General features: G+C 39.6%; 1 protein-coding gene and 1 non-coding gene across 2 annotated transcripts in view; both read left to right on the forward strand.

Annotated features, from left to right (window-relative positions):
- Positions 1 to 27,173, forward strand: part of LOC122795736 (BCL2/adenovirus E1B 19 kDa protein-interacting protein 3-like) — an 864,428-nt gene that overhangs the window by 203,890 nt on the left and 633,365 nt on the right. The window lies entirely within an intron of this gene.
- Positions 23,210 to 23,281, forward strand: TRNAC-GCA. The gene has a single exon. It is a non-coding gene; the product is annotated as a tRNA-Cys (tRNA).

Raw genomic sequence — 27,173 nt, forward strand, 5'->3', positions numbered from 1 at the left:
GGTGACTGGTGTTCCACACCAGAGGTCAACCCCTCGCTGGTTAGATCTGACCATAAACAAATAATTCTGGATATCCACATTCCGCCCCCACCCCCGGTTAAGGAAACCACTGTGACAAACTTTTCAAAAGCAAACTTCACGTTACTTAAGACCGAGGTGGAAAGTTTCAAAGCCCCCATGCTAAAGGATAATGCTGTCCAAGCTGCAAAATCCTTTACTAATGCATCCTACGGGCACCTACAAGAATGCATGGATCATGGTATCCCAAACAAAACCAAGAATCACTCCTCCAAGAAAAGGAAACCAGTCTGGTGGACCCCTGCCATAAACAAGCTATACAACAGAAAGAGGAAAGTAGTACAGAAAAGAGTAAAATCCCAAGAAGGGAAGACATCCCTGATCAGTATCAGCAAGAAACTACGATCCTTCATAAAATCATTCAGGGCTAGCTTTGAAAGAAAAATTGCCAAGGACTCCAAAGATAACCACAAGGCATTTTTTAGCTATGTCAAGAATCTAAGTGGCAATGCTCAGATCTGCTCAGAGTTAGTGCAGAATGGCACAAAATACACTGAACCGACCGATATCGCATGCATCCTTGCAGACAGGTTCAGTGCAAAATTCACCCCACTCTCACCCCCAAAAGGGCCCATAACCATACCAGAAGAATGTAGAGCCCATGAACTCACAACACTCAGGTTAAAACAGCCCTCTCCAAAGCCAAAAACACAGCATCAATGGGACCGGAAGGTTTTCCAAGCTGCATCCTACACGAGCTCAAAGACAAACTAACCCCTCACCTAAACACACTGTTCAAACTCAGTCTCTCCACAGGCTACGTACCCATAAAGTGGCGCACAGCAACAGTTATTCTGCTCCACAAAGGTGGAACCACAACAGACCCTGGGAACTATCGCCCTATAAGCCTGACTAGCTTGGTCCGCAAGGCTATGGAGCGCATCATCATGGAACTCATCAACAGAGACATTGGGAACCCCTAAACATTGGACTCTACCCAGTTCGGCTTTGTTGAGGGCAGATCATGCCTCCCAAACCTGGTGGACTTCTTTGAGACAGTTACCAAGGCTATAGACGAGGGAAAGGTGGTACACACAGCCTACCTAGACCTCACAAAGGCCTTCAACATCATTCCCCATTCTGGTATTATAGACAAGCTCACCAGCCTGAACATAAACCCCTATATCACAAGATGGGTTGCCAACTGGCTCATGGACAGAACCCACATGGTGAGAGTTGCGGAAGCTAGGTCCGACTCTAAACCGGTTACAAGTGGCATTCCCCAGGGCTCAGTCCTAGGACCCCTCCTGTTCAGCATATACTTCTCAGAGGTACAAGCAAGCACAGAAGGACTATGGCTGACCATGTTCGCAGACGACTGCGAACTAGGGGCTATAAATGACTCGCCGGCTGATGCAGACATCCTCTAAAATGGTCTCACTTAGACGGATACCTGGTGTCAAAATCATGGCCTCAAGCTAAATGTCAAAAAGTGCATAGTCATCCCCTTTGGAAAAAAAACAAAGTACCCATAAAGGGTTAGGAGGGTGGCCTAATGGTTAAGGTGTTTGCCTTACAAACACAAGGTACAGGGTTTGAGTTTCACAAGGGATAATTGGCTAGGCTTAAAATGGCTCGCAAGGGCAGTTAGCCTAGTACTAATCTATGAACCTATGAACTACCACATAGGTGGTATTCCCCTAAATATGGAAGACATAATAAGGGATATGGGAACCCAAGTAGATAGTAATCTCTCCTTTGATAATCACATTGCCAAAGTGGTTAGAAAATCCTTCTATGTGGCCCACCTAATTACAAAAGGGTTCACATCCAGATCAAAAGAGGTAATTGTGCCCCTCTACTCATCGCTCATCAGACCCATCATAGAGTACAACGCTTTTCCCGCTCATCCCATTTGGGATGTATCTTACAAGACATGGAAAGACCACAGAAGCACCTCACCAAGAGGATCACTGGCCTCAAATAGATGCCCTATGCAGCTCGACTGAAGAAACTCCAGCTGTACTCAGTTGCATACCGCCTACTCAGAGGTGATCTCTGCCTGACATACAAGGCCATGTCCAACCCAGAATTGATAGACATGCACCACCTAAAGAAAACCTTATCCCCTCGAGCCACACGCTCCAGGGATCTAAACCTCACCACAACAATAAATAGGACGTGCTGGAGGGGTAGATTCCTGTCCCAGAGACTTCCCATGCTTTGGAACAAGATTCCAATCTACATTAGGCAGAGGTCCTTGCTAACACTCTTCAAGAGAAACCTTGATGAGTGGATGGGAAACAGAAAGTTTACCCCGGGATCACTTCAGTGGCACTGCTGGACAGAGGCACAGGGAACTAATATAAGGCGGCGGCGAAAACCAACTCATTCTGGCTAGGCTTATAAATTCCTTTGGGCAGATAGCCTAGTACCTACCCATGAACCTATAATGCACATCTGAAAAGGGTAGGTGGAGAGAGAGAGAGAGAGAGGAAGAAGATAAGGAATTAGTGTGGTGGTGAAAGTGTGTGAGAGAGGAGAATGAAACAAATTAGGTATGTAAGTAAGGACAGTAGTGAAAGAAGCAGCAGTGTATCTAAAGGATGGGAAGGAGTGCTGATTAAAAGCTCCACACAGTCATGTCACTGATTCACAACACACACAAGGTCATCCAAGGAAAGGTGGCAGGTACTGCAGCTTTGGTAAGAAACCTGAAAGATCAGCTTGCATAATTTATCAATCTGAAGTTTAAAAAGAAGTGTGAGAAAAACTTAGTCAATAAACGATAGAGTTTGCAGACAGTGACAAGGTAAGTGTGCTGCACTGCAACTTGCCAAAACTAACAGCAATTCTTCAACATTCTGTACAGAGTTATGCTCAAAATAAATAATTCCAAAGTGATGTACAGTCACTGGCTTGCAGGAAGTGTAATTTTCCTTTCACTGAAGCAGTGCAGCTTCTTGCACTGTAGAAAATGGTTAATTCCACCAAAAGTGCCTAGATTGTTGCATGGACATGACTGCAGTACAATGCAGCATATTATAAACTGCATGCTTAAGGTTAATCTTGGTGAGTTTCATTGTAAGTAAATTTCTGTGTGCATACTGATTTGTATTCCTTTTAACGCATGTACTATGGAATTGCCAGTGATACTCTACAACTTTGCAATTAAAAAGAAGTCAGAAAAAGAGGTACACAATGCAGCAGTAATTCACAATCTTTTTCTTACCGAGGCACCTTTTTCAAAAGTCATATTGACTCCAGCACCCCAATAACATCTCCCATTACTATGTCATAATGAGTATAAAGATGACGAAAAGTTAAACTGAAAAATAACATTTTGGTTATGTGACAGATTGTCAGTACAGCCTTGGACTTTTAGCAAACATACTAGTAAAACCACAAAAACTTGCCAACACATTTATTTTGCTGCAGGAAATGATTCTTGTGTAATCCTGCTCCATGGTGCTAGTGGGGTTTGTGAATCAGATAGAGGTTTGTCCATCCTTCCATGGTGCAGTGGAGGACACTGCTTCTGAATCTCTCCACAGGTTTAGTAATGAGGACCTTCCACAGATATCTAGACCCTTAGAGTATTTTGCACCCAGTTGTGCAAACAAATGGAATGCAAGCCTCTCAGAATTAAATGAAACCAGCTACCAGCAATTTTAGTAGTTTAAAGCATCTACTGCACAGCAACAAAACCCATAATAATAACTGTGCTGTTCAAAAACAGATATTTAAAACTACCACACAAAGCCAGCAATATCTGAGACATGGAAGCTGTTAAAAATGTTTAAGCACATGACCACTGTTTAAACTAACTGTTGCAGCTAGCTTACCTGTAGCTACTTTGTGAGTTATGTCGATAGCTGTAGTTTCTTGTTCCAGCTAGATACTTCTGACATCTTGCACAGATTCATACAATGCGTTAAGGTTCCTTGCTTTTGTGTATGTTGGGATCCAGGTTATATAAGTCAGTATTATTCACATGGTTAGAGAAACAAACCTTTCCACAAATAAATAAGTAAATGACAAAGTAAATAAATGGTGAAAGTCTACAGCTGCTCTTTCCACAAATCCATCCATCCATCCATCCAGAACCCCTTTTTCCCATTTCTTTCATGGGGTTGAGGTGTCACTAAGACATTGACAATAATCTAGGGCCAAGGTTTACACCACCGGGTGGCTAGCCCTGCATTCGTATGCACACTTACAACTATGGCTAATTTAGAGTGCCCCATCCCCTTTTTGTATGTCTTTGTAATGTCCCAGAAATAAGGAATAAATAAGCAATCCTCAGTTAATTCTAAACACTTGAATTGATAAGTAGAGTACCTCCATTCGTCCTCTGATAATGCTCCTGATGTGTATCCCACACTCCTCTGTAGGTCCAACATAAGAATCCTGTTCTTCATAAGCAGTGTCAGTCTCTACAGACATCAAATTCCATGTTATTTTTCAGTTTTCTGACAACAGAGGCACGTAGTGAAGAAGTCAGCACTCTACAGAGTGGTATTTAGCTTTGTCAGATGGTACAAGTGACATATACGAATGAATATAACCAGATTATTCTGATGAACCACTGTTGCTGTCATACTGAACTAATACAATGCTGGGGACTTGGAGGTGACTGAGACAGGTAGAACTGATTTGCTTAGTTAGGATTTCTTTCTTAAGGGATAACATGCCTTTAAAGTCATAAGATTAGCTGCTGACAGGATGGAGATCCCCGGTGAGCCAGCTGATGTTTACTTTTCTTATAGGTTCATAAGAGATTACAGGCTAACAGCTTAAGAACCTTTACAAACCCAGCTAATATAACTCAGTTTTACCCAATATATGGCCCCTAGAGGAAAGAGGATGGCATGGCCTTGTGCCTATTACAGACTGCCCTTGACCATAGGCACTACCCCAGGTGTGAATTTGCAATTCTCCATCTGTTGATCCAAACTGCATTTGAAGACGGCCAGGGAAGGGCTTTGCTTAACATGAATAGGAAGCTTGTTACAAAGAAGGGGCAATCTTTGAGACACATATCTGTCTCTCCGGCATGTTTTGTTTGAGTCACTGAGTAAATTTAGATCCCTAGATCGGGAGACCTTTGTGCTGTTTGGCTTGCGGATGTGTAGCAGCTCCACCTGTAAATGTCTTGTAGGTCAGGCATAGGTCACCCCTTAATAGTCTAAGCTAAAATGTAACCACAGCATGCCCTGCTGGCTTGGAATAGAAATGTATAAAAACTTGTAATTGTGTAAATGTATATGTTTTAACAGTAAAAACTAGAACATATAGGGTTAACTTGCAAAACTTCAAGAAAATAAGTTAAAATTAAATTGTTTTATGATTGTGCTATAAAAGTTATCTGTCAGTTTTCGTTCAGTAGCAGACACAATGTCTAGGGCTAGAAGTTTTTGTATTATCTTGGAAGAGAAGTAATTACTAGGTTTGAGATGCAGAAGTGTTTTATTGCTTTATGACTTTCTAGCAGCTGCACAGCTCTGAGGAAACATTTGAAGGCTATGTATTTTTCACACAGAGATGTTAAATTCTGTTAGTTTCTGACAAAAGGGGTTTAGCTTGGGAACTAAAGTCAGGTGACAAGAAGTGATGTCATCCAACCTAACCCAGCAGCAGTATTTGATACTAATTTAAGAACTCTCTCAGAGAGGGAGAGTGTGCATTTTGTATCTTGTCTTTAACCTAGAAACATCCAGTCATCACCACCTTCTGCACTTCTGCTTGTGTGTTGTTCTTTAAGTAAGTTTTCAGGGCATATTAACTATTTTAGCTTCAGATAGGAAAATAGTAAAGTTTAGCTTAGATGTTTTCTTCATTTATTTAAGACTGTCCTGCAATGTTGTTTTACATATTTGCTGTGGTTTTGAACTATGAAGTCAATGTGAATACATATTTAGTATTGTCTTGTTCTTTTATTATTAAATATACTTAAACCTATCTTTGTGGCCAATATTTGTGAGACATATTTGAGCTCCTAGAGTTACTTGCATATCTATATGGTGACACTGTACAGGTCACTCCTAAATAGCCTTGCTCTTGTTCAGACTACCATTTGGATAATAGTAACATTACACTGTAGGATTGGACATCCTTTGTTAAGGGCCTTAAGTAGCTGATAAAGAGTTGGCTGGTGGCATTGAGAACTACCTTTTAGTCTGGCCAGATGGAGACATAGCTAATAAACCTGTGCCAGCCTTTTCCAGGAGTGTGTGTCTGTATGTGTTCTCAGCTACTTGGGCAGGGACGAGAAGCACTGGTTGGACAGAGGGGGTACTGGAGATCTTGGTTTGACCACTCAGCTGAGATCTCAACCCTATAGCTGTGCCAGTGGAGAGTCTTATTGCGGATCTGGAGAAAGAGGGAGAAAGCAGCCCCAGACTGACTGATCTCTGTGCTCTTAAGGGAAATTGCACTTTACTATGTGTGTACTTGTCATCCTCCCAGTGTGTACATCCCTCACTGTTGCCAGTGGTGAGGATTGAGGCTCTTTGATTACTGGGCCAGTGCAGGGGCATAACAACACCCTGTATTTTCTTTGTGAGGAACCTCTGTGGACATTCCAGTTGCTGTAAGTGCTTACTCAAGTACATGCTGAATGACGCATTGTACTTAATTATTGGTCAAATGAAAGCTGAGTACAGCGGGACTATAATTTCTTTGGATCTGGATGCCATACTTTTACTTATAAGTTGTGACACATAGAAGGATTTCCTCACCACTTTATATACATGGCAGTCAAAGTCCAGGCTACTGTCTCTCTGTGTACCTAGATCTCTCGCCGCTGAGTCTTCTGTTAGAGGTGTGCTATTGATTTTGCAATTTGCAGGGTATTTGACTTCCTATAGGGCAGGATAATGCATTTTTTTCACATTTAGTTTTAGACCATGGTTTTGGCACTAATCATTTGTCTGATCTAGACCCTCCTGAAAGATATCTCTATCATTGGGGGATTCAGTGATTACCCACAGCTTGCAGTTGTCAGCAGACTTTGTCATCCAGAGGCCTTCCACATTAGCTTTGACTTCAAAGAAATATATTCTGACCAGGAGTTGTCTCAGCACTAAGACCTGTGGCGCACCACTAATAACTAGCCTCTTGCTGGATCTGGATTCATCTACTTTAACCAGATGTGTCCTGTCCAAGAGACACTTCACTATCCATCTGATGACGTAGGGATTTATGCCCAGTTTTGTGAGTTTATTTATAATACCTGAATGAGGAAATGTGTCAGATACCTTGGCCAGGTCAAGTTAGGCAGTATGTACTGTTTTACCCTCATCCATGGCCTTAGTGACTTTCTCAAAGAAATCTGACAGATTCAGTAGGCATGACCAGCCCTTGACAAGGCCAAATTGGGCTGGGTGTAGTGTTTTGAGTTTTCTATGTCATTATTTATCATGTCCATGATTATTCTTTCCATGACCTTACATATAAGACTAGTCAAACTTATGGGTCTGTAATTTGCCTTGTCAATAGAGGCTCCCCCTTTATGCAGAAGGATGACTGTTGCTGTCCTCTTCTCTGTTGGGACAAAACCAGTTCAGAGACTGTGGTTAAATAGAGATCCTAATGTGCATGATAATTCCTGATTTAAGATGTTTAAGAGGCAATCTGGTATATCGTCAGGCTCCATTTAGGCTGTGTTTTTGCTTTAGACAACCTGTTCTTTGATGATTGTTGGTGGTGGAGTGGCAGAGGGTATTTCTTGGGTGAGAACTCGGAAATAATGAGGAAGTGAAATCTGAGCTGAATTTGTCAACCAGCAGATTTGCTATATCTTCTGGCTGAATATAGATGATGCCATCTACAACTAATTCTACACATTGTTGGGTGTTGTCCTTAAGAATGTAGACATAACTGAAAAATGCCTCATGGTTATCCTTAACTTTGGAATTTTTACCTCAAAGTCTGCTTTCAGAGACTTGATTAGTTCACTGATTTGCTTGTTTAGACAAATGAGGGACTTTATGCTCTGTTGTGGACATTCCTTCTTACTTCTCAACAGGATTTTTTTCTTTTGTTGTACAACCTATTAATACCAGGGCTCCACCAGTGTGGCTTGTTTTTGCGGTTTGGCCTGGGTTTTTCAGTCCGGTACTGATGTTTCTGTGCATTTGTTTATATGGTTGTACAGGGTTTTTGTGTATGCCTCTGCATAGGTTTCTGTGTTTCCTGGATTTGGGGGAGCTTGGCAACTAGCTATGCCATCCCTTAATAGGGGTAATTTATCTTAGAGAAGTTCTTAAAGTTTTTGGAGTTAGGTGGGGGACTAGTTTTACCTTTATTTCAAGGGAGACAACTTTGTAATCTGATCTTACCATTGAGAATAAAAACACTGGGGGGAGTGCAGTGCTCTCTCATATTTGTGAGTACCAGATCTATGGTATTTGTTCTCCTAGTGGGACTGTAGACTAGCTACACCAGGACATTTGAATTTACAAAGTCAATAAATCTTTAGGCCTGCATGTTAGTGGTCATGTATACTTCCCCAATTAATGGAGGGGTAGTTAAAATCTCCCATGAGTATGGTATTGGGCTAGATGGTGAGTGATTTTAGTAACTTCAGGTATGATTTGTGGGTTTCCTGCTTTATGGAGGGGGACCTGTAACTAGCAGGAATATGATAATGGATTTTCCAATGGTTACCCGGACATGGAGTAGCTCAAGCATGCCATATTGTTTGACTAACTTTGAGGTGTGCTTATCCTTTATGTGCAAATATACACCTCCTCCTTTAGCTCTTTTATGTTCAGTTGGTGGTTGGAAAATATGAAAGGAGTTATAGCTATGCACTGCTGAAGTGCTTTCCATAGCTTTGAGCCATGTTTCAGTAACCGCACAGATGTCAGCATTCTCCAGGCTGAGGAGAGTGCCTATGGAGTGCAGCTTCTTGTTGTCCTATCATTGAGTAGTAACACCTTTAACTTGTCCTGAGTAACTATTGTTATGTTGGAATGTTTGTTAGTTTGGCAGTGCCTAATAAAGACACTATAGGGGTGGATAATGTGGCCTGTCAACCATGTCCTCCCCAGACTGACAAGTATTGGACCCCTTTGGAATGACGCCAATAGCTAAGTCACTTGTTAAAGTCGATCATTTTCTGCTGGTATTGTGGCATCATCCTTGGAGATGGTAGAATGATGTTCATTGCTAGGCTCATTCTGAGATTCCAATCACGTCTCTGTTCATGTAGTCCAAGAAGGTACATCTCAGGTCATTCACGCTCACACGGACTATGACTGAGTCGTACTGATACTTAAGAGTAAGTGACTTGAGTGATTGCTTGATCAGGTGGATCCTGGCTCCTGATAGGCAACTAACTGTAACTTTCTCCTTATCCAGCCTGGTAAGAGGTACATAAGTGTTTCTCACAATGGAATCTCCTGTGACCAGAATATTGGGTTATGGAGTTTTTTGCCTTATAGGCTTGGTATGTGGCTTTATGTGCTGTAATGAGAATTGTCTTGTTTTTGTGTATGCAGAGGTCTGAGTACTGGACCCGAGAGACCTTTGAGGTTTGGGTAAGTTACACATGAGCAGCTCCACATATGTGGGTCTATGCGTGTTGTCCTTTGTGGGTGTGGTGAGTGATGTGTGTGAGTTGCTGACAACTTGTTTGTTGCTTTTTGTGCCAGTATGTGAGAGTTGGGTCTCAGAGGAACGACACAGGATAGTCTGTTAATAGCATCCCTTTTGCATTTGGATTAGATGTCTAGTCCAGAGCAGTAGATAGTGCCCGTAATTAAATGGACATGTCATAGGTTTATACTAAGTCAGCGGTATGTCAGCAACTGTAGACTTCGCTAATTTAGCTAATACATATACATACACACACACAGACACACGGTCACACACACGCACACACACACACACACACACACACACACACACATATATATATATATATATATATATATATATATATATGTATATGAGTGTATGACAGATGGTCAAACTATTCAGACACTGAACTCCTTTCACACACTCAAAACTATTTGAATCACAAAGATTTGAACAGTCAATACATCAAATCAGATAGCTAGATCCAAACAAAAAAGAAATGTATGCTACACAACTGACACCTCTTCAAATTATATATACTAGCTCTAAAATCTCAATACATTGGGGAAAAGGGTAAATTTGCTGATCACTGTTGTGCTGCAATCTCGCACAACAGAAAAGCCAGCATGCTAGATCAGCTAATTTTCAATCAGAAGTCAGCTTGTTGATGGGTTGAAGGAAGCCTATGTATACACATCTGTATCTCTCTCTATATATGTATATATATATATATATATATATATATATATATATATATATCTGTATCTATGTATCTATATAGATACACACATATATACACACACACACATATATGTATATATATATATATATATATATATATATATATATATATATATATATACATACATACATACATATAGATATATACATATACAAATATGGCTAGTTGAATAAATAACTGGGAAGTATTTAGGCAAATCTTGAATTATATGGTTTATATTAGATCTTGCCATTATATCTGTCCCTCATCCACTGCTAGTGATATAGCTACTTCTGGCCAATTGTCAATCAGAATACAGATAGGGAAAGAAAGCAAAATAATAATAATAACAATAATAAAATAATGCTGCCTTTTTCAGTAGTTCATGTAAGACTGGAGCATGTTGTCTATCAATTGTATGAAATGCGACTGGGGCGGCATGTAGAAGAAAAAAGCTAGAAGTAGATTCTCAGTCACAATTAGTATCATGCTGGTGAGAGACACTCATTAGTTTCAGCTTTAATTCCATATCTGTCTAACGTACACACACGCATGCATGTACAAACACACACAAATAGACATGCATACTGTATCCATCTTTTCCTGCCAAGGAATTGAGGCTCTCCTTTACTGAAACAAATATCAATAAATGTTTGCAGCACCTAGAGCAGAGATGGACTATTTTTACTAATACACTTATATGGTGAATACAACAGTTTGGTTCAGGAACCTTGTAGAGAAAAGAAAGTGCCCTCTCTTGAAGTAAGCTGAAAGATACCTGAATCATAGGGAATTGTTAGATTGAAGTGCAAGTACAGTAACTTCATTGAAAGTGATGTATTATATGATTGAAAATTTGGAATTTATAAACACTAAACGTTTTCTTGGAAATACTTCTGCTTTATATGCTACCTTTGACAAACTCCATACTCCCTGTGGAAGACTTCTCCTTTGAGCTCCTGAACCAGAGGCAATGCAACTTTCCTCTCTCTCTCCCATATTACAGTGTGACTCCCATGACTTTGACATCCCATCTAAATATCAAACTTAACGTCATCAAATTGAGGGTTTTCATTAATCATTTTTGCCATATAGGCACACAGTTGTAAGAGTATTAAAAAAAACAGGGAAGCTACTGTCATTTCCCATCTATGTCACTTTGGCATTTTGGGGCTGATGTTACAGTTGAGAACAACTTAATACAGGGATATGTAAAATGTTATGTACAACATCAAAAGTTTAGTCTTAGGACTGATACAGTTCTTAACAGTAACAAATAGTCAACAGTTACTTTTTTCTGACTGTCAAATCATGTTGCTGTGAAACTAATAATCAGACTGGGTTGATTCCCATGTTTCAGTAATAAAGCTCTGTCTAATACAGTATGATTTTAGAAGAGTGGGGGCAATGAAGTTTCTATTTACCCCAAAGCTGGTGTGATTTTAGAGATAGAATATTTAGAGAAACAGGGATGTGGTGTGCAGTGGGGCTTTTTCCCTTTCAAAAACATTTTTATAGTCAACAATGTGCAGTACTGATTATTAATATTTTGATGGATGTACTTTTGTGGAATGTTGATTTTATGATTACATCCTTTTACAGCAAATTGTAAACTATAATGACCCTATAATACATAACAGAGGTAGGCTACAATACATTGAGGATATGTATGGAATGTACATTAGAGCAGAAACAGTCACTAATACCTTAGACTTATGATCTTCACTGCTTTTTTATCATTCTTTCTGTATATATGAAGTACCTTCCTAAATGATATTGCCAAAAGTATTGTGAAGGAATAACAACATTCTCCTTCCACATTGAAATCACCGCTAGACATTCTGTCTTAAATCAGAAGCCGGGAGGCATACAGTGAATATGCTTCAATATACTGTCACATTTTATTCTGTCTGCCTCTGGGGCAGTAGAGTTTTTGTGTGGGTGTTTTGGTCAGTTATGTGTTGGATTTATGTGCTATATTCTAGATAATTATAATGCAGTAAAGGAACAGGTGGGAGAAGAAAGTGTTTGAGTTAGCAGTGGAGGACTAATGTGAAAGGGGCTTCTACTCTTAACAAGGTTAATAACAGTGCTTGTGTTGTCTGAAGCACAGAAGGAAATGAGGACCCTGGAAGCTAACAGAATGAGCTCAGTGCTACATGCAAATATGAAGATCTTCATGAGAAAGGGAGTAAAAATAGATGAGTGGATTTGGGGAGGTTTAATAGAAGAACAAGAAACTGAGATGGTTTTAAGTGGTTTAACAGAAGAAGAACAGGCAAGTTTTTTAAAAAGAAACCGTTTGAATAAAAGTGGCTATTGCTGGTGGGGTGTACAAATTTGGTGGGAAAAGGGAGGGATGATGATCAATGAAATTGTACTTGATGGGAATTAGGAAAGTTTTTGATTCAGCTAATTGTGGATTTATTTGTAAGGTGCTAAGAGAAATAAACTTTGGGGAGAGGTGAATAAGTGGTGTCTGGGCATGTATGAGAAACCGGTCATCAGAGTGGCAGTGAATGGAAAAAAAATGAGACAAGTGAGGCTGGAGACTGGAGCAGAGAGTTACCTTGAGGAAGTTGGATGAGGAGATTGGAAAAGCGCATGCTTTTGGAATACGTGTGACTATTGTACTATTGTTGTATAAAGCAGAGTGTTGGGGAAAAGTTTAAGTGGATTATGAATGTCATAATGCTAAATCTGTGCAGGTTGCATTAGTATGATAATATGTGGTGCGGGAAGAGTGGTAACTCCCAGTGAAGGCAAATGGGGCAAAATATGAAGCAATAGCTAAAAAGGAGGTGCATGGGAGGAGGGAGTGACTAAGATAAGGAAGGAATTGGGAAAATGAATTGAGGGGAAGATATCTATGGAAGATGAAACAGAGCAATGAGAAGTGGTTATGTAAATTAGAAGGTTTTGTGTGCAACTTTAAGCAGGAGAGTCCAAAAGTGGGAGTCAGAAGGATAAGTCTTGAGCAGAGATTGTGTAAATATATCATTTGTATGTCGGCTGTATAGAATGAGGAGGAAAAGAGAATGAAATTTAAGAAGAGGGCAGAGGATTATGGGAAAGGAAGGAAGGGAAGAAAGAAGTAAAGAGACTGGCTAATATAAGATCAGGTGTTGGGGTAGTAAAGAATTCATGTTGGGAAATGGTGAGACCAGGCAAAGAAGAACTGGAGAGAGGAAAGCTAGGGAAGTACTTTGGTAAAGGAGTCAAGAAAGAGGAGATAGACTGGGCAGATGTAAGACAATACTGGGCTGAGAAAACCAGTTATGGGAAGGGCTAAACTAAGCTAAGGGAAAGTTGAACGAGATAGTGGGGTGAGTGAGGAGAAAGTAGCTGGAAGAGTGAAATGTGGAAGATATCCATGGTACCTGAGGTGCTGATGTCAGATTTTAACTCCAGATGAGGCAAATTCATGGAGCATATAAAATTAAGGAGAAGCTGAAGAGTGAGGGTATTTAGGGTATTTCATATCATGGTCAGTGCTTGACATGTGGAACAAATAGTGTTCATTAGATGCATATGTGAAAGGAATGCAAGGGAGTTAAAGAACTATGGACACACTTCGTAGAGAGCTGGGATTTGAAACTGATAGTTATGTGGAGTGGAGACAGGGGGATAAGAAGTAAATGGAAATGCAAAGTAGGGGTATTATGTTTGGCATGGTTGTTAAAGATAAGTATTGCATTTGGTTGGAAATAGGTAAGTGTAGGGGAAGGGGTGTAAGTATTCTGCAAGAATTTGAAGAGGAGACAGAAGCTACAGGCCCAGAAATTTGATTTATTCTTCAGTGCGAGTAGAATAGCCTAGAGACCAGAAGCGGTATAGTCTGCCATGTTTTCTGCATGCCGCAGAGGATGAGGCCTAGATAGGAGGAGAAATTTAGTAACTATTCTAAACCTGGAAAAAAGTCCTAAACACTTGTAATTTATTATTTATAAGGAAACAAGACTCAGTCGAAACTACAGATACATATGCTACTTAGTAAAAGACTCAAGCCAAAGTTATGAATCTGATGAGTTGCACAATGTATTGATGAGAGAGAGAGGATAGTCTATGATATAAAGTGATCATACAATGAACAGGCTTTTGAGAGAAGCATATCTGATCTTATCAAAAATTGTGGACATATGCAGAGTTGTTAAACTTGTAAATATACAGTTAAGAAAGGGACAGAAAGAAAATGGACGTGTTTGAGATAAAATGAGTCAAGTAAAAAGGTGAAAATAAGACAGTAGGAATGCTTTTTTTATCAGTAGTGATGATAAGAAATAGAGCTGTATGGTATACGGAAAGGATCATGTGCTAGGCATGTCTGTAAGATAGAGATGAAGTCTCCAGCATTTACATATTTTTAAAGTTGTGAGAGAAAGAATTATTTTGCAAAAAAATGTATAAAACTAAGAGTATTTGAAAGAATTTGCATGTTGCAGGGTCAAAGCAGAAATGCCAGCTGTTTACATGTACTAGAAAGAGAATGATGTTCTTCGTGTTTCACTGTTGCAGTCATCACACTTGGATCATCTGCCTGCAGGTAGCCCTCAGTCGGCCCGAATACCATATGCAACAGTGTTAGTCTCTCAAAGGTTAGTAGTCTTGCCTTCAATGCTGGAGGACCAGAATACTTGGGATTCTATTTCCACTCCATGTGATTGGTTTTGTTTGATGCTGCTGCAATGCAATGTGGGGAGGTACTGCACTCCTGAGTATGCCATCTGTAAGATAAGTTGTTAAAACTGAGGCCCTGTCTACTTGAGTTGGTGGTTGATCAGGTGAGTGTAAAAGATGCCACAGCATGTATCAAGTCGAGTAGGGGAAGTTCTCCGATTCTCTGGTCACATTTCACCTAGTAGTTTAAATACTACCTCCCCAGAAAAGAAGCCAGTAGCCTAGTGGGATGAAACCAGTCAACAAAGGATTAATAAAGAATAATATTGTGGTCATTTAGCTTTTGTGAGAGATTGAGAATGGTGAAATGTATTCATAGTGTAGAAGCGCAGAATTATATGTGCAGGAAGAATCATACAGCCATCTGGCATACTGTCGAGAGCTACAGCAAAGACATCTTGTATGACTATACTGATTTATTTATAGCCACATGACACTTGCCAGGAGAACATCATATATGGATACGTCTGCAGGCCATATTTGTAATACATGTTCAAAGGAAAGTGCAAATATCTTTTAGGAGTGAAAATGAGTACTGACTGAAGTAAAGTATGCAATTCACACCTTACTAACAGTCCAGTAGAATAACTGTTATATTATATGTTGCCAGGCTTTCTGTGGAGCAACATGCACAGATTTTTTTTTTTTAATTTTAAGGAAGCTGTGGACTTAATATGTGTGAATAATTATTCCAAGTACCCTAAAGTGATCAAGTTGGCAGACACTGCAGCAGTCAGTATGCTTAGTGCCTTGAACTCCAAATTTTCAAGACAAAGCATGCCTGATGTCTTAGAAGACAATGGTCCATAATATATGTACCAAGAGTTTAAAAGGTTTTAAAGAGACTGGGAGTATAAACACATAGCCATAAGTCCTTTTGATTCACAGTCATATGGCAAAGTAGAGAGAAAGAAGCATTCATACAATGAAGAATGACACAGAAGAATGCTAGAAGTATCTATGGGAATTGTCATCTCACAGTTCTGGAATACTCCATTGCAGAGATGCAGTCTCATACCAGCTCAGTTGTTGATGGGAAGAAGACTAGAGTAAGCTGTCCATTCTTTGTTGGTATTCGAGAGTTAAATGAATGCTGGAAAAGAATCAGTAGAAACAAATTACATAATTGTAGGCATTCCTGGAAATTATTTGATTTGAAAAGAGGCGAGAGAGAGTCACATTTCAAAAGTCATGGGAATGCCAACAACTGGGAGTTATAGTGATTCATAAACAAGAAAAACTCAGAACTTTTGTTGTTCCTGGAGAAGACTGACAATTATGCAAATGCAAAATAGGCACTTTTTCAAATAAAAGACATATGTGTCATTTAAGAAAGAATATATGATGCAATCGCAGAGAGAAACATATTATACAGATCTACAAGAGTCAGTGTGAGAATCTAGTGTTGTAGAAAGTGGTCTCAAACAGAAGTGTCTCAGGGAGATGAAGTAGAAGAGAAGGTGTGAGACCAAAATCCAGTAGTCCCATGAGAGTATCCAAGTTTTTAGGAGTTATCAGACAGACAGACATATACACAGACAGTTCATTTTGACTCCAAAGTCTGAAATGTTGTATAAGAGTATTTTGAAGCATTTAGGTTGTGTGATGCACAGCAAACCCGTGGTATGGTAGAAGAGAAATAGCCTTAACTGTACACGCACCAAGTGTACATCAGTACATGACTACCTCATAGACCTTATTGACACAGCATGTTTCATTGTTTTGTACACAGGAGGATGTAATATGTGAGAATCCCTGTAAATAAATGGTGCTAATAAACTATGTCACAAAACTAGTGCCCTTTCTAGCTATTTACTTAACAGATTGTAAGGAACCCCTTCACTGTAGGTATCCATGTTGCTTTTACAATTACTTCTATAAATATAATATCAAAGCTGCAAAGTCATAATATCACCCAGCTTTCAGGGAGACATTTTGGAGCTCTATCAACTGCAGACATTTCTTGCATATATAATGGATCTCAGCCATATGCCTCAGCCTTTCCCAGTCCTTCATCATGTATGTCCCAAACATATGGACCCTTTGGCCACAGTACTTGGCTATTATGCCATGGATCATATTTATTGCCCTTTTTGTGCTAGATTAGTTATGTAAAGCTGTCTCTAATTGCTTACTGATGAAGCAGTGTTCTGCTGTCCAATGTTGGCACTGAACATTAATTGTAGTGTTGCCTTTGGCCTGGGTCATAGTTGTAAAAGTTGCCTGAGAAAGCCATTCACCTGAATAGAAAGCAAAACATTGATTCATAATTATTTTATAGACAGGACCTTCAGGACAAGGTGCATCATTTGAGGTGGGTCCTGATCAGTGTGCCTTCGAGATACCAGACCATACCTGTTTTCATGGTGATGTAACCCCTGTCTTTGTTGCTGTGACTGTCACTAAGCACTCCATAATGTGACTTGGCTTTCTGTGTATCAGAGTGCATGCATGCCTTCATTTTGTGCTCACCCTCAGCAGATGTCCATTAGTAAAGAGGGAGTGGAAGAGTTTTTTTGTTCTCATTCAAAGAACAGTACATTTCAAGACCACCATCTGTTTAGTAACTCATTGTGGGACAGTCAACACATTCTGCTATTGTAGTAATGTTCCTTTGTGTAGATTCACTTCTGACTCTAATTGGTTGACACTAAAAATGAGCTACCCTGGCTTTAGAATCTTTCACTGAAGTGCCCAAAAAAGTGCTGCCGGTGAAAGACCTGTGTACTGATCCCTGAAAATGCTCAACATGGGAAGTAGTGCTCTTCATGTTAGGACTTTCTGACAGTGTCCCATCAGCCAGCACTTGTTTGACCTCTTATAGTAATGACCATCTCAACTTCCCTAAGATCCCTGGTTTGGGAAGTGCCAGTTATATTTCAGGACCAGGTAGGCTATGTCTTTAGAATTCCAAGTCTAATGTCACACACAATGTGTCATAGTATTACTCTAGGATATTTATAAAGCAAGATCTTCCATTTAAAGCCCTGTTTTCATCACAATGATTAGATTATTCATGGTGCAATGGTTGACATCTACCTTTCATAAGAGGCAGCCTGTACGTTTTGTGAGTACAAATGTCAAGTGGAGAACCCTGTCCTTCTTAGATTTTAGTTCATGATGGACTCTTTTGTGAATCATGAAAACAAAGAATAATGGCCACTCTATTTGCATCTCATGATTTAGAAATGACAAGATGAACAGGTACTGAGAGGTACAGAGAATAAATCAGTAAGTTAATGGGGTGCTGTGTTGTGAATCCATTTATACTTATTGGCCTTAATAGGATTTTCAGGACAGAACATTGCTTGTAAGTGAGTTTGTGCTATACCCACTTGAAGTTTCAACTTTTTGGAGGCCAATTATTTATGTCAAGCAAGAGATGACTCCTAGGATCATAAGATATAGAAGGCAATTTGACCAGAAGTCATGTGCCTTGTTGATAGTCATTCTTAGGCTCTACCATCTGTTCAAAGGATGGCAAGGCCTGCAAGTCCCAGAGTAAATTTAAGGGTACCCATTATGAACACTGTCAACACAGAAGCATTATGATAATGGCTACAAGGAAATGATCAGTGTAGTAAAAATATGCACACTGAAGGAAAGAAGGGTAAAGGAGGTGTACTCTACCCATTTTCAACTACTTAATCAGATTGCAGACATGCAGGGTTTATATACAGCTGTAAGGGGTTTTCTCCTTCAGTGTGCCCACTTCTAGTTTACTGATCTTTTCCTTGTAGCCATTACACTAACTCCTCAGTTTTGACAATGCCCATGATGGGTGCCTTTACATTTATTCTGGAAATTAACAGGCCATGCTTGTAAGAAATGACAGGATAAGCATGGGAAATATATGGTAAAGGCAAAAGGAAGTTTCAGACCAACACCGGGAAACATTCCTTCATAGAAAGGGCCATAGGGTTAATAAAATGTTTTATCATCAGGAATTGTGGCATTTCTGTCTACAGGTGGGGTTTTAAATGCTTAGAACAGGTTGGAAAATGAGCCATGGTGAAGAAAGGCAACTGCATATAACTAACAGTAACACTCAAAACGTGCATTTATTTAGTATTAACCTTAGTGAACTTCAGTTCTTTTAACTGTCTGCACCTGTGTTTGTCCATATGTTTGCATAAAATTATTTTTCATTTTTGACATAACAATAATGGAGACAAATACAAACTATAGCTGTGTTTAGTCACTTTAAATGAAAATACAGCTTTATTTTCACTGCACAGTTATACACTACTGGAGTACATTCCTAAAGCTCAGAAAACAGCTAAAGTTCTGAATTCTATTAAAAACAGCTCTGTTGCCTCTGCCACTCCCACCAGTCATTAAAAAAAGAGAGATAATTCAAACATAATGATGAGGCATTGCTTTATGAATAGCTGTTTGCCACTGATAACAACTGCTTTACTGAATCAGCAGGAAAGGCTAAAACCCTACTGATGCAGATCTGAACAAAGATAAACTGTGGTTGCTTCATTCATTATGACAAAATTTCAGGTGCAGTAACTGGAGCTGTGACTCATGACCTTCGATCACCCCATCACCACCAGTCATTATAGTTATAAATCATTGTTATCAAGGGCAGCCCTGATGTGGAACAGCAATATGCTTTGCTGCTGGCAGTATAAGGTGAGGACTTTTACAGAGCGGGTTAGCATCCAGGGAGCAGCGTCAAAAGGAGAGTCTTGCTTTCAGCTTTTTATTGATTCCTGTGCAAAAGAACATACATCTGTCAGGGACTTTGATGCACCATCAGTGACTAGTCAAAGGCAATCAAATTATTATCAGCCAATATAAGGCAGGCATGGGAAATTCAAGTTAAAGCTTATAGAGCAAACACAACAGTAGAACATACAAATATATGTAACCTTCACAATAATGTTGTGTTAATGGGACTAGATGGTAATCTTAGTCTCACCGTTGTGGCACAGGCCAGGAAAGAAGATTTAAAGAATCCAGAAGGATCAACTAAAGACACATTCTTTTACAACAGTGCTTCCATTCAAGTCCTACCCACTACCATATGAATTGATCATAGAGTAACAGAGCGTAATTCAGTATAATTTGTGAGCATCATACTGCTGAAATAGCTTACTACAACAAAAGCAGTTGTTGCTCTTTGAGATTTACCATTTTGTCTTTCAGTACAGAAATTCAAATTCATGTAAGATTATGTATATGTATACAACTGAATTCAGAAACATTAAAGCAGTGTGGTTTTCATACAGAAATAACATAATGCTTTTATATATAGGTATAATTTACTCATCCCATGCTTGATTTATTTTCAGCCTGAACAAGGGATCAGTGATAAATGAAATACACATACACACTTTGGGAGGTGATAGTAAAACCAGAAAGTCCATGTAGCCAAACAAAATTTACAAAGAAAGTAATTAGATTTCAGGCATGAACTCTGGACCCTTCAAGTGTGATGCAAAAATATTAACATGCTGAGCCAGCCTTCTTCGTAGATTTATTCATTTATAGGTGAGATTCTTAGAATGTTGTTTCATTCAAATATAAATTCTAATAATTTATTTGGGAGCAACAATGCCACCATACGTACAATCTGTCTATGATCTTCTAATATTAATCAGATGTACAGTGCACAACTTCTAACAAACACAGATGAACTGTACACAGGCGGAACCATGCTGTTCTTTAAAGTTACTGTTTCGTTTGTGTAACCAGAGAGAAAGAGAATAATAAATACAAGGAAAACAGAAAAAAGCAATGCTGTAAGCATTGGAAAAATCTCTCTCTCTCTTTCACACACACACACACACACACACACACACACACACACACACACACACACTGCACTCTCATGCATAACAACAGGAATGAACAACACTAAGAGACAATACAACTGCAAACACTAAGAGCCATTCATCTACGTGATAAGGTCTGACTCTTTATGTATAATCAGCAGATGTATACATGCCTCATAGTGCAGTGCAAATCCTAATAAGATTAGTGTGCTGTCAGTGGTCATTTATTCCAGAATGGTGTGCCAATTACAGCCTTAAACCTGAGTTCAGAGGTTGTGATACACAAGCATACCCATCTGTGTTAGAGTAAATATCCACTTATCTTCAAGTTTGCATACAAAATGGCCAAATGTAACATGCTGAGCTGTCATAATGGGTGTATTAGTTAAACAATGTTTCCTCCAAAATCATGACCGTGAAGCTTTTCAAACTTAGCCTCAGCTGTCACCTCAGAGCATACCGACTGGCATGAGGCATACCTCTCTGAACTGTATGAAGAGAGACATAACGGAATGTGTCCCAGACAGTATGTCCCTAGCCCTAAGTAGTATCTTACCCTCACCTAGGATGATGCCACAATATAAACAAAAAATGATTGACTTCAGTTGGCTCAGTTCAACAATTGGCTTAGCTTCTGGTGTCAGTGCAGGGGGATCCAGTGTGTGTCATCCTGGGAGGATATGGTAGACAGACCTTAGACTCTAGCTTTGCTAGCGATGGTCTGCACCTGGTCCCCTCTAGCCTTTCGGATACTGGCAAAGGCCTTTTCCTCCTCCATAGTGCCTTTTTTAAACAATGTCAAAACAACAAATTTTCCAGCGTAACAAAATCTAATTTAGACAAACTCAGGTTGTGCTGCTTAATGCTAGGAGTATAAAAATGAAACTGCACTTCCATGTTGCACTGTTCACCTTAGAAGATACCAAGACATTTTTGAGAATTAATATATTGATTGGCCAGAGCTTTAAAGTCCCTCCAGGATATTTTGGTGCAATCCAACCAGTGCTTGGTGATATAGAATTTAACCAGAAGACAGAGAGTAATTAAGGCATGGAGCTTAAGTTTAGGAATATAGATATTCGTAACATGTAATAGTGCCATTTCCCAGGATAGCGTAGATTTGTGATATCCCATTTTATCTAAACGAACCTTGAGTGAGCACCAGATATTGTGGGAATATCTGCAAAACCATAGTAAATGCATGATGTCTGCTTGTGGGTGCGAGCAACAGGAGCATGCAGTGGAGGCATTTATCTTATTGCTATGTTCATGGAATCTTTTTGTTATTATTGGCACATATGTATATAGGTTATATTTTGGTTTACTTATATTTACCTGACAGGATTAATCCATTATTATTGTAAGAATGTTTATTTTGTTTCCTTTGCATTTGTAAACTAATAAAATTGTGTTTTAAAAAAAAAAAAAAAAAAGAAGATGATACCAAGACATGGTTCAAGACTGCTGACAGCACCCCAGCCATGCAAAGCTACAATTCCTTGCACACGTTCATACCTCAAAAAGAGTGTGACGGAACCAAAGGTGGAGGCGTATCCTTCTTCATTAAAACCAAATACACTTTGAGACTGGTCAAACAGCATAACTCTCTCGAACTACTCCATGTCCAGTTAACTATTGGGAAAGTACCATACCACATCACTGCTAGCTATAGATCCCCAAGATGAACCAGGATAAGCACACTTCCTACTTCGATTTACTGGATTCCCTTGCCATACAGCCCAACACCTTAGTCATGGGAGATTTCAGCTATCCTTCTATAGACTGAAGGACATATACAAGCAAAAACAGGCTCACCCAGAGGTTCATGGACTTTAACTCAAATGCTGTGGAACAGGTAGTCTGCATCCCCACTAGGGGCTTTAATGTTCTGGACATAGTACTCACCAACATGGGTGTTCACTGGACTTTCCAATGCATGATGCCGTCCTTGGTTAGGTCAGACCACAAATCAGTCTTGTTTAAAGCAACCACTGGAATTGACACCCTCACAGGAACAAAAATTATAAAAAAAACTTTACCAAAGCTAACTACACCCTATTAAGTGATGGAATAAATAGCTTCATACCACCAATCAGACATCATTGATCACTATGTAGAAGTGTACGCAAATGCCCTCTACAGACACTTAAGCAACTGCATAAACTCTGCTGTATCTGATTGTATCAAAACCAGGTCTTCCCGTAAAAACAAGCCACCATGGTGGACTTAAGGTATAAACAGATTATATAACAAGAGGAAGAAACTGTTTTCCTAAAGCAAGAAGGATATCACTCTGCAATGGAAGAGTTCCCTCCTAAGCCTAAAGAAGAAAATCAGAAATGTATAAAGTTTTCTAAAGCAAATTATGAAACTAAAATTGCATCCCTAGCCAAGGATAATCATAAGACGTTTATTAACTAAAGGGGGTATAGCTCAGTGGTAGAGCATTTGACTGCAGATCAAGAGGTCCCTGGTTCAAATCCAGGTGCCCCCTAATATTTTGGGTGGCGCAGCGGTTAATGCTGTTGCCTCACAGCAAGAGGTTCTCCGGTTCGATTCTCAGCTGGGGTGCCTTCTGTGTGGAGTTTGCATGTTCTCCCTGCATTCGCGTGGGTTTCCTCCGGGTACTCCGGTTTCCTCCCACATTCTAAAGACATGCTTCTGGAGCATTTCTCCCCGGGCCTCAGCTGATAACAGGATCTGTGGAACCTAGTCGGACTTTCCTGGTCAACAAATGTTAAATAAATAAATAAATAAAAATAAATAACTATGTTCAAAGTCTAAAAGGAGATTCACAGCTATTTGCTGTAGTGGTTGTAGTTGGGATCACTCATACTATACAGGAAAATATCGCCAACCTGCTAGCTAACAGTTTCAGTGCAAACTACACCTCCTATCCCCACCTACCATATGCCAAAGCATACCTGACACTAGCCCTCTGTCTAGTATCTCTAGAGAATAGGTCATCTCTGCACTCACCAATGCCAAAAACACAGCCTCAGGGTGGACCAGATGATATCCCAGGTTATTTGCTAAACAATCTAAAACAAGACCTAGTGGATCCACTTGGTGTTCTCTTTAATCATAACTTGAGAACTGGGTATGTTCCTGAAGAATACAGAACAGCAACAGTAATCCCCCTGCACAAAGGGGCTATCAATGACCCTGGGAACTACAGACCCATAAGTCTAACTAGCCTCATCTGCAAGGCCATGGAAAGAATTGTCATGGACCTTATCAGCAAGGACATAGGAGACCTTGAAATGGAGGGCTCAACACAATTTGGCTTCAATAAAGATAGATCATGCTAATTAAACCTGGTGAAGCTCTTTGAGAATGTCACCAAAGCCATGGATGAAGGTAAGACAGTGCACACAGCCTATCTCAACCTTAACAAGACTTTCAACACAATTCCCCACTCTGGCATCATTGAGAAACTCTCCCAGATAGGGACTAACTCTTACATTACTAGATGGGTAGCCAATTGGCTCACCGACCGAACACACTTTTTCAAAATTGGTGACTCCACCTCCATCAGTAGATCCATCACCAGTGGTTTACCACAGGGGTCTGTGCTGGGCCCTTTACTATTTGTCATCTATTTCTCAGAAGTTCAGGCCAAAGTAGATGGCCTTTGGCTCACCAAGTTTGCTGAAGATTGCAAACTGGGAGCAATTATTGAGTTCTCCAAGGATGTCAACATATTGCAAGAAGGGTTAACACAAACAAATGACTGGTGCCAAAGCCATGGTCTAAAACTAAATGCAAAAAATGCATTATTATTCCCTTTGGCAAAACGGAATTCCATACAAATTACAATAGTGACAGCACCCCCTCTGAGTTCAACCCAGTGGTATGAGACCTGGGAACACAGATTGATAGCAATTTGAACTTTGAACACCAAATTTCCTCAGTGGTAAGGAAAGCCTTCTATGTAGTGCACCTCATAAGCAAGGGCATAGCATCCAAGTCCTTTGTACTTGACCCTCATCAGACCACTAATAGAGTGTAATGTACCCTTTTGCATGTACCTCACTAGATACCTGCAGCAGCTGGAGAGACCTCAGAGGTTTCTCACTAAGAAAATATTGGGACTCCAAACCATGACCGGCATGGACAGGCTGAAAGCTGCTGAGAGGTGACTTGTGCCTGGCCTGTAGGGCAATCTCCAACCCTGCCCTAATGGAAATGCTGCACATCCACAACTCAAATGGCACAAGAGTCACTTGCCTAGGGATCTCAGCCTAGCTTGTGACTAACAGAACATGCTGGAGAGACAGATATGTCTCCCAGAGATTGCCACTTCTCTGGAATAGACTTCCAATTCATGTAAAACAGAATTCCTCACTGAACCTATTCAAACACAACCTAGATAATTGGATGGGGGACCGCAAATTTGCCCTGGGATGGCACTCATGTCCCTCATGTCCCTCATGGACAGGAGTAGCGGATGTTGATCACAGACCTGTTCTGTTCATAAATTCTTTGAACTACCCAAAAAGAACAAATGGGGATACTTGGGATTAACATGGGTAGGCTTGTAAAGACTCTAGGCTGCTAGCCTAGTAACCTCCTATGAACCTCTTAACTTCCTAACACAAGAAATCTGGATAAAGTTTAAATAATGGGGAGGTTAAAGACCTAAAAATAGGGGCAGATTTTAAATATTGCTGTTATAAACTTAGAATGTTGTTAGAATTACAGAATTTGTGTTAGCACGCATTTTCTGAAGGATATTAAGTCTGAAACTCAAGTGTATATCATTGCTTAGTGACTTCAATTTCAAGAGGAGCAGACCAAAAATATGAGACAAAAATCTGGACGTTCACGGAAATCTGTACAGTTGAGAGGTATGCCTCAGAGTTCATTGATTCCTGATGTACTGTCAGTATTTACTGTCTATGGAACTTTTATTCAGTATCTAGCTGGGCTTCAAAGTACCTCTTCAAGAACTTGAGTCTGTTTTGATTTATCAGTGCAGAAATGCCTGATGCTGAAGATACAGACCACATTGCCTCATTTGCAAGCGACTGCTGCAAAGCAAATCGGAGCAGAGACATCAGTATTTAAATAACCTACCTCCAAAATTACAACACCCAGGAGAAAGAGGAATCAGTGTATTTATCTTTTCTCCAAGATGGTGCAAATTGAGAGCTAATATATACAGTACATATAGATAGATAGATAGGTAGATAGATAGATCAGGGGTGTGGGGCAGAGCCCTACATCAGGGCTTGCATTGAGTGTAGTCATCCTACAAAAATACTTGTAACCATACTGTCATGCTTCTTATCTGTTTTTATCATACAAAGAAAAAAATAATACAGTTGATCAAGAAATAAATGCATTCAAGTATTGTTTTTGTCTCAACAGACGTCTTCAGGCTGAATGTACCTATAGAAAAATCTTCATACCTGGACATTTCTCTTGCGGTTCTAAATATGTAGTATATTTAGTGTCTTGTTTGTCCTGCTCAACATATTATATTGGAAGGACAAAAAGGGAGTTATTAGAATATAGGAGCATGTATGTGCTATAGAAATAGGTGATAAAAACAATGCATTAAGTAAACATTACCTTGAAGGCAAATGCAAGGAAGACTGTAAATGTGTAGTTATTGATCATGTTTACAGTTTTTTTTAAATAGGCTTGATGCAGAAGATGAATTAGTCTAGAGGGAATACCCCTGGCAGATAAGGCTAGATGGATGTAACTCTCCAGGTTTAAATGACCAAGAAAAAGTCTTTTTAAAAATAAAGAGGGTGAGACACTAATTATTTAATTGTTCTGTTGAAATCATGTGGTGTTATGCTATAAAATGTGTGTTTTTCATTTTACTTTCAGTCTGAAGAAGTCTTTTGAGACAAAAGTGCTAAATGAATGTATTTATTTTTTGTTTAAATGTATTATTATTTTTCTTCGTATTTAGTCGTATTTTTCACTTGTACTATCACATCAACAACACTTCCTTGAAAGTTGATCCTTTCCTTAGGGATCTGGATCCCTATATAGACAATGAACTGTTCTTTGATTACCGCATATCCACTATTGTTTGGAAGTCCTTTTTTCATTGAACACCTTACATACATGTAAATGTAGGGTGTCCAGGTCAAAGGATGTATTCATTCCACAGTACCCAGCTCCTTTAGGCTGATCATTGAATATAATGCCCCTTTCAGTATGCACCAGTACAAGCACTTGCCACAACTGGAAACACCTCAACACTTTCTCAGTTAAAAAAGGCTTAAAGTCTAAAAAGTATCCATGCCATCTCAAAGTCTTGTCTGACTTCTCAATGTCACACTCGCTGCTAAGAAGTAACTTTTGCCTTGTGTATTGAGCCTTAACAGACCCCATCCTTTCTGGCCTGTTACATATTCCCAAGT

Source organism: Protopterus annectens, chromosome 2.part2 (genome assembly GCF_019279795.1).
Source record: "Protopterus annectens isolate FY-2018-M chromosome 2.part2, PAN1.0, whole genome shotgun sequence".
Taxonomy (NCBI): domain Eukaryota; kingdom Metazoa; phylum Chordata; order Ceratodontiformes; family Protopteridae; genus Protopterus; species Protopterus annectens.